We start from the raw sequence: 8444 nt of genomic DNA on the forward strand, positions 1-8444 counted from the left end.
TGGGGCCTCCCTGTGTAGTGTCCCAATTGTCAGGTGCGAGGCTGCATTTTCATTGGTTTGCGCCCAAGTTATAGATGGACGTGCAGAGGTAGAGGGCCTAGGAAGGCACAAAGGCAGTCTCATGACTGTGACTCCTGAAGTCAACTTTAAAATAACGTTATGGGACAGGGACCTGGCCCCCAGCGGGTCTGCCTGGGGCCAGCTGTAGTGTGTGGTGGGTTCTTGACTTCTGGCTCCTTTGTCTTGAGGTTTTTCTTTCTCACAGGAATCTTAAGGGAGGACTCGGGAGGGTTTCACCAGAATAGTCCCCAGTTCCCCAGGTGTGCCTTTCGGGGTCATGGCCTCCACTGATTGGTCAGTGGCAGGGAAGGGGGATTTTAGTCATTGCAGCAAGTTTTGGAGTCCTCCCGCCTGGTTTTACTGTTTTTCTGGTCCTGGAGCTGAAACCCAACTGAGGCCCGGGTGTTATCTCCAGGGAGAAGCCAGGCAAGGAAAGGTTATCCTGGGGGAAGAGGTCCTTGTTTTCCCAGTTTTGCCTCCTGCCAGGTACTTGGGGCCTTTCGCCCTGGTGACCACCTGTCTGCACCTGTCTGTAAACTGCTTGGCCACTGTGCTCAGCAATGCATCTCAGCTTCCCTATTGCACTCACCAAGGAATTTTTCTAGCTTCCTGTCTCAAGGTACCCCAGCCACTTATTGAGGTGACTCCTGGAGAGCCAGGCAGTTTTATCTGATGCCAAGTTACTGCTGCCTTTATTGTTGAAAACCCACCCCCGCTTCCAGGGAGGAAGCCCACAGGTCCCCAAGGTTTCCTCTGTGCTCTCTCCACATCGCGTTCACTGCCTCGCAGCCAGTGAAGGCCTGCGTCTGAGGGTTTTAAAGCGAGAGCACCAAGATGAATGCTTTTCACATGGCTGTCCCCATATCACTACAACCCCAGCAGGGTCTACAGTTTTGCCGACAGAAAAAAAAAATTTGTCTTTAAACTTGATGGCAGTGAGTTTAAAGCTCTAGGTTGAAGTATTTATAGACTTGATTATAGGGTACTAGATTGTTATTGCTGGACATGACTTAGAATTTTTCTTTTTCAAATGGTTAGAAACAATGGCCCTGAGAGGGAAAGTTATTTGCTCAAAATCACACAGCTAATATTGTACAGAGGTTTTGTTTTTTTTTTAAACATATATGTTAATTTTTTTTTATTTTATTTATTTATTTTTAGGGAGGGGGGAGAGAGAGAGAGAAACATCAGTGTATCAATGTGCGGTTGCTGGGGGTTATGGCCTGCAACCCAGGCATGTACCCTGGCTGGGAATTGAACCTGGGACACTTTGGTTCCCAGCCCACACTCAATCCACTGAGCTACGCCAGCCAGGAGTACAGAGGTTTTAAGATAACTCTGATTCCACTATAATGTTACTATGTTATATCTTAGAAATATTTTACATGAGATTTTGGAAAGTAGCTGCTAAGATGAAATGTTAACCTGAACATGTTACATCTGAAAACAGCTAACATTTAACATCTCTCTTTATTCAGAACAGGCAGTTGGGCTCAACACTGCTTTGAGTTGTATGTGTTTTTACGACACAATGAGCAACTCCTGTAACTTCAGAGAAGATGTAGGTATATTTTCCCAGTAGGAACAAGGGGAAAGCTCAGTGAGGAAAAGCTGAGGCTCTTGTACCAACAGGGTACAGATGCAAACAAATGTATCATTCCTATCAGACATGAATCACATTACAGCTAAGACACAAGGCTCAATTCCTAATCATTTGAGAAGGGGAATATTGAGATCAATTCATGTACATAAGCTTGAATCTATTTCTACCTCCCAAATGACTGCCTTCCTGCAATAAGCAGAAGAATGGCTTCCGTGAGACGCCTGCATACCCATTTGAGACTTGAGCTCATCAGTGGCACAACGAGTGTCCTTGTGCACAGCGACACTGACTTGCGTGATGCCTGCCTGTCCTTCACAGCAACTCACAAGATGTGCAATTGCAAATGCGCAGTGCATTCATGATAAATTACACCAGAAGTATAAACTGATGAACGTGCATGTATTTCTTATCAAATATAGCTTAGATCAGGATGGATCTATCGTGGATTTCCCCATATATAGTTCAAAAAATAATGGGAAGTATCTTTTGTCCTTTGGAGTTTCTTTCCCGAATCAATGTGACAACCACCTCCAATTCTGGTGGGAAATTGGTACAATTATGATCACGGGGGAGAAAAAAAAAATGAGCCTGTAGGAGGAACCTTGTCGTGTTCTCCCTGGTGTTTGTGAATGGTCATAATTCATGTTTGCTGGTTTGTACATTTACATAACTGGTTCTCATTTATGTAACTAATTTATGTAAGAGGCTGTACTGCCTCTGTGGCCTTTGTGTGCTGCACAGTTTCCCTCTGAATCCGGAAGTCTGGGGCAAAACAATCACTGGCCCCAGGACTGCTCACCCTCCTGTCATCCTGTGCCACCCAAAGAGGGAGTGCACTCAGCTGTCACCGCTTCTTAAATTCAGAGGAGAGAAGCAGGAGTACCTTTCTTGGTTCCTTTTCTACAATTTGGCCTTTGGGCTCTGAGTCACCCGGCAGGCTGCCCCGGAGAAGGGAGAAGCCTGTGAAACAGCCCCCTGGGCAGGAGGAAGGCAGGGGCGCAGGACTCTCCTCTGTTTTCCTTCAACCCTCACTTGCTTGTGTCTTTTCTAACAGTAGTAAAATCATGAGATTTGTATTTCATTTCAGTTTTTAGTGTTGTCTTCTAAAATAGATCAGTTATGTAAGAGAGCAAGAAGAAAAGCCTATCTGTTTCCTAATTTGGAAAATGCTTATCACCATCCTCGCCTGCGTAGCCCTGCCCTCCCTGCACGCCACACGGGGAGACTTTTCCTGAGCTAGGTAAACTCCTACGAAAGAGTGAAAGAGTAACGTAGCATAGTGCTTTCCTTGAGTAGCAGCCAGCTGAAGATGTGTCTTTGAACATTTTTTTTTTTTTGCTGTGGGTGAATTACTATTCGTTTCTTCACATTCTTATCATTTAAAAAGACTAAATTTAAGCTTGAAGAGTCAAGCAAAATTATGTCCTCTTTCTGATTCATTTTAGTGGGTAAAATTCTAGTCTGCATTGAAAACAGTAAGTTCTTAAGTATAATGTAATCAGGACATACTCAGTAGCAGTCTGTACATAATGCACAGATGGAAGGGGCTTCAGAGACCTCCACTCACACCCCTCATGTTATGTACATGAGGACACAGATCGGAGGAGATGCTGGGTTAATTAAAGAAGCCCTACCGGAGACAGAATCCAGAGACCTGGAATTTATAGCAAGTATACCTCTCCACCAGTCAGGAAACCACCTGGCTTCCCTGAATGACATTTGTCGTCTGTAAAAGGAGGGAACTAGAACTATCAGGTGCTTCTGCCCCTGAAACCAAGCCCTGGGGGGTTGTTGGAACTCAATGGGAGGAGGCAGAGAGTCTCGGGGCTCGGGAACACAGCAACCTGACACCTGATGAGAATGTAACAGCAGGAGGTTAACACCGGGACTGGGAGAGGAAGGCACCGGGAAGCACGGTGTGTTGGTGCACACCCAGCCCTGTCGGGAGGAGGGGGCACCCATCTGTGGAGCACGAACATTTGCCGTGCTGGACAGGGATTCCCCCTTACCCACCCACCCCTGCAACACACCTCCTTGCCCCTACTGTAAATATGTGAGAAGCTAGAGGAAAACCAAGGGGGGGGGTGATTATATAACTCGGGCATTTGTGGGGAAGTTTATATAAGATGCTAAAAATACAGTATATGATTGCTATAATGGTGTTCTAAGTGAAAAGTCCCAATGAGGACAACCTGAGTAGGTTAAATAGAGGTCACGCCGAGTAGATGTCTAAACCCAGTTGCCTGCACTGACTCCTGTCTAACCAAGTACAGTTTAGTACTCGTCATTAAAATATTCCCGGTCACTCCCGTGGGGAGCTGTCGAGTGCTCAAGGAGCACCAGCTTTGCCAGGGGCACCATGCTGAACCCTTCATTTCTAACATTCTGAAGACTCTAGAAACACTAAGTATGTAACCCATATTGTATTTTATTGGTAGTCAAATTGATTAGATGAATGTACGTCTCAGTAGCAATCTGCTAAAAAGAAAGGCCCTGGCTGGTGTGGCTCAGTGGATTGAGAGCCAGCCTGTGAACCAAAGGGTTGCTGGTTCTATTCCCAGTCAGGGCACATGCCTGGGTTGCAGGCCAGGTCCCCAGGAGGGGACACACAAGAGGCAACCACACAATGATGTTTCTCCCTCCCTTCCCCTCTCTAAAAATAAAATCTTTAAAAGAAAAGAAACAGGCGTGTGAATAAATCCTATATATTAGTTAAAGAATTCTAAGAACTAACTACATATGCACCCCCTGGTGTTTGCTCCCTCCTGTGCCCCACCCTTGGCATGTATTGTCATCTGATATTGTGTGTGTGTGTGTGTGTGTGTGTGTGTGTGTATTTTACATTCTCTGTCCTCTAAGAGAACTGGGATCACTGCCCATCTTGTTCACTGATGCATCTCTAGCACCTAGGGCGCTGGGAAGACCCAGCATCATCATTGCGGAATGAGTCACACACAAATTAATGATATCACCTAATATTCTTTGTTCCTATTCATGATAAAAATACATTATTGTTAACATACCAGGACAATTTATTTTCTTCATTTCTCCCCTCTTTCTCTCATACTTCGCATCTGGGCTACCGGCACATCCTTCAGGTTTTGCCTTCAGAATCCATCTAGAATCTGACCCCTTCTCACTGTGTTCTCCATCCTTGCAACCCCCCATCGCCCCTGCACCCCATCATGCCAGCCCAAGCCACCAGCCTCTCTCCTCATAAAATAATACAACCGTATTATTCTTCAGGTTTTGTCATTCTTTAGGTCAAGAGAAGTAATTCTGCAATTGGCAGAATTATATTCAGCAAAATATACATATATGTACATTGGTGTATATATATATATATCAAGAAAACAGTCTATCATAAGAAATATAGCTCTTATCATTTGAAAATTATAAAGCAATAATTTGGGTAGAACCTATATGATTACATTTGCTAGTTAGAAATGCTCACTAAACTGAGAGTATCAGAAAGCCTTTGAAGATTTGAGATTTGGTAGGATGACCACATGGGTCAAAAAATATTAGAGCCATTCTCAACTCCTCTCTTTCGCTCACACCTCACATACACCAGGCCAGAAATCCTGTGGGCTCTACTGTCATAACACACCCTGAGTCTCACCCCACCGCCATTCTCCCTCGCCACCACCGGGTCCAAGCAATTCTCACCCCAATCACTGCGACAGCCTCCTGACTGGGCTCTGTTTTTGTCATTTACAACCCTCCTTTCTGTTATCAGCAAAGCAACCAGAGTAATCACCTTAAAACAGGAACAGGATGTTCTTTGAAACACAGCAGAAACAAATCCGTAGTCCTGACCTTGTCCCAGAAGCCAGTACTTGGTCTGGCTGACCCTCCGGCCTTTCCGATCTGATCTTCCGCCGGTTTCCCCACTCTCACTGCTCTCCAGGCACGCCTGCCTCTTCGGGTCCCTGGTCCTCTCTGTTCTCCCGGCCTGAGATGCTCTAGGACAGATGTCTTCAAGGCCGCCTCCCTCTCTGCCTTTTGATTTTTGTGCCACTGACATCTCCTAATGGGGTGACACTTTCCTGTTCTCCCTCTCTATCTTTCCTGTTATTTTTAGCATTTACCCTTAACATACTGTATGTTTTACCTTATTTATTATGTTTTCCTCTTGCAAAGAATATAAATTCTACAAGGGTAACTTTATTTATGTAATAAACTACTTAGTTCATTGTTGGATATTTAGTGCCCAGAACACATAAGAGGTTCTCGATTTAAAAAATTGTTGCATGGAAGAGCAAGAAGGGGGCCTTAGCGCTGCACATGGAAGCGTGTGCCTCAGTGCTCACCTTCTGCTTGCGATGGTCACGGTCACTTGGGCCACAGCTGGAAGGGAGAGTGAAGTCTGTGGGATGGAGGATGTGGAATAAAATCTCTAAGCTGGCTTCCTACAACATCACCTAATAATTGCATTTAAGAAAAATCAGTAGACACCCTGGCTGGCATAGTTCAGTGGATTGAGCTTGGGCTGCAAACCAAAGCATCGCAGGTTCGATTCCCAGCCAGGGTACATGCCTGGATTGCAGGCCACGGCCCCCAGCAACCGCACATTGATGTTTCTCTCTCTCTCTCTTCCTCCCTCCCTTCCCTCTCTAAAAATAAATAAATAAAATCTTTTTAAAAATCAGTAGAATTGTGTATCAGCTTACTTGAAAATGAATCACTAGTTCTAGGGAACAACCCTGAGTGAGTTTACTCTTTTGGAGAGTTCATGGCTGCACTGGCAATCCGGTGAACTCCCCATGCCCATCATATATAGCGGAAGCCCCACCACTGTCACCCTCTCACGTGGTTTTGTGTCATTTGTACATTCCCGAGATCATACACTTTGTTGGACTGTACCAGGTTTGGAGGATAAAGCAGTGCAATTGTTTGGTTCATTTTCAGCTCCTGCGTAACTTTTAAGAATCTGACTTATTAATTAAATCATAAGGATTCAAGATTGCAATTCATAAAGTAATGAGTGATGTGGATAAAGTGACTACTTGTAATAATTTCATTCGAAAGACTGGAGTTAGTGGTGTGGGGAGGGCCTTTGAGCTGGTAAAGGAGATCAAGTATGCTAGGTAGGGAGACACCTGTAACTAGGTTAAGCCAGATGATCCATGTCCCAAGATGACCCACAAGTTCAGTGCCAAAAAAGGAAAGACAATGACTGCAGATGGCAGAAGAGTTCATGTAACCAAGAAATAAAATTGTATAGATTGTAGAATCAGGACAAGGACATAATGGTAGAAAACACAACCAGATTGGTGGTTGAAGAAATGAAGAGGAAAATTAGGAGGAAGAAAATGTGGAACACATCAGGGTGACATTCATTACAGGTCATCTTTATTCAGTACCCAGTGAGGGCGTGCTTTAAATGCAGATGGTTTAGGGACTTGGACCAGAGAGAAGGATCCCTTTTCAACACTGACATGGCTAGATGAAGGGACATTCTTTCAAACTTAAGTGAGATAAGTTAAGTAAACAACACAAAGGACTCTTCAGCCAGCATGGGGACACTAGTTGTCACAAAATTAACAAAATATTTTGAGCACATTTAAAAATTGTGGATACCTTAAAATACTACTAAGGAGAGTCAGACTCTATTGAACTTAGCTAAGGAAAACAATAACACTTTCCCATGAGCCAGGCCTTGATGTTTCTGGCGATAAGAGAACATGGAGTTGGATGGTCCAACTATCTGACCCACTAAGATAGTTCACATATTCTTGTGTCTCTACTTAGTTATTCTCATTAACCCCCTATAAAACCAAATTGCAAACGCTTAATAACTTTGAATAAAATGCCTTGTAGTCAGAAATGACTTGATTGGAGCTCGAAGTAAATGTGAAGCCTGGGAATATATTCGAATACATGTGTCAGTTCATGATGACCCTTCTCACGCCCAGCTGACTAGCTTATACGCATCTCCAGAATTCTGGAAACTAACTTACTCTCCTTCCTACCTTGGTCTTTGTGAAAATTCATGGCCTGAGACTCTGACTCCTTTCTTAGGTGACAACACTTCTTATGTGCTGTGGAGGGAACCAGAGCTTCCCATGCATACATTTATTACTGAGGTAGTTTTGCTACAAATGCTGTTGGCCATAGATGATTTATTAATCCAGGTACTGAAACTGGAAAAGTCAGTGTTCGTGCTGCCTGTCATTACCAGAACCAGTAAGGAGAGACAAGGATTGAATCTTTATGGACACTTTATTTAGATATTGGCAATCTGAGAAGATGGCAGGTTATATACCCTAAAAACCATCTTACATCTCATCTCAAGCCAATCAGCAACTTTCTATTCATGTTTGTACATTGTCTCCATCGAACACAATGACTCATATACCGTTTTGGTTGCTTGCAGTCCTTCTGGAGTCAGGGTAGGTCCAGTCATGCGTTCCAGTTCCTAGAAAACACAGCTTTCCACATGCACTAATCACTAAGCCCATTAACTACAAGTTAAAGCTAAAAAAACATTAACTCAAGTTCCCCCATCACCCCCCAAAGTTAGTTTTCAACTATCTCATTTCTGTGAGATTGGTTTTGAGATTGGTTTCATCTGGACGTATTCATTTTGCTGTTGAGCGTGACTTGTACACTTCATTGCAGAGCTACATAAGGGGACACATTGTATGTAACAACAAGCGATGATACTGAAAAAGACGAAAAGAATAAAAACAACAAATGCCTCTCTAAGACCGGTAATACTAGGCAGCCAGGAGGTCAGTGCAGACAGATCAATACCAAAGAAGCCGTCGTTGGGTCG

This window comes from Phyllostomus discolor, chromosome 11 (assembly GCF_004126475.2).
Source record: "Phyllostomus discolor isolate MPI-MPIP mPhyDis1 chromosome 11, mPhyDis1.pri.v3, whole genome shotgun sequence".
Lineage (NCBI taxonomy): Eukaryota > Metazoa > Chordata > Mammalia > Chiroptera > Phyllostomidae > Phyllostomus > Phyllostomus discolor.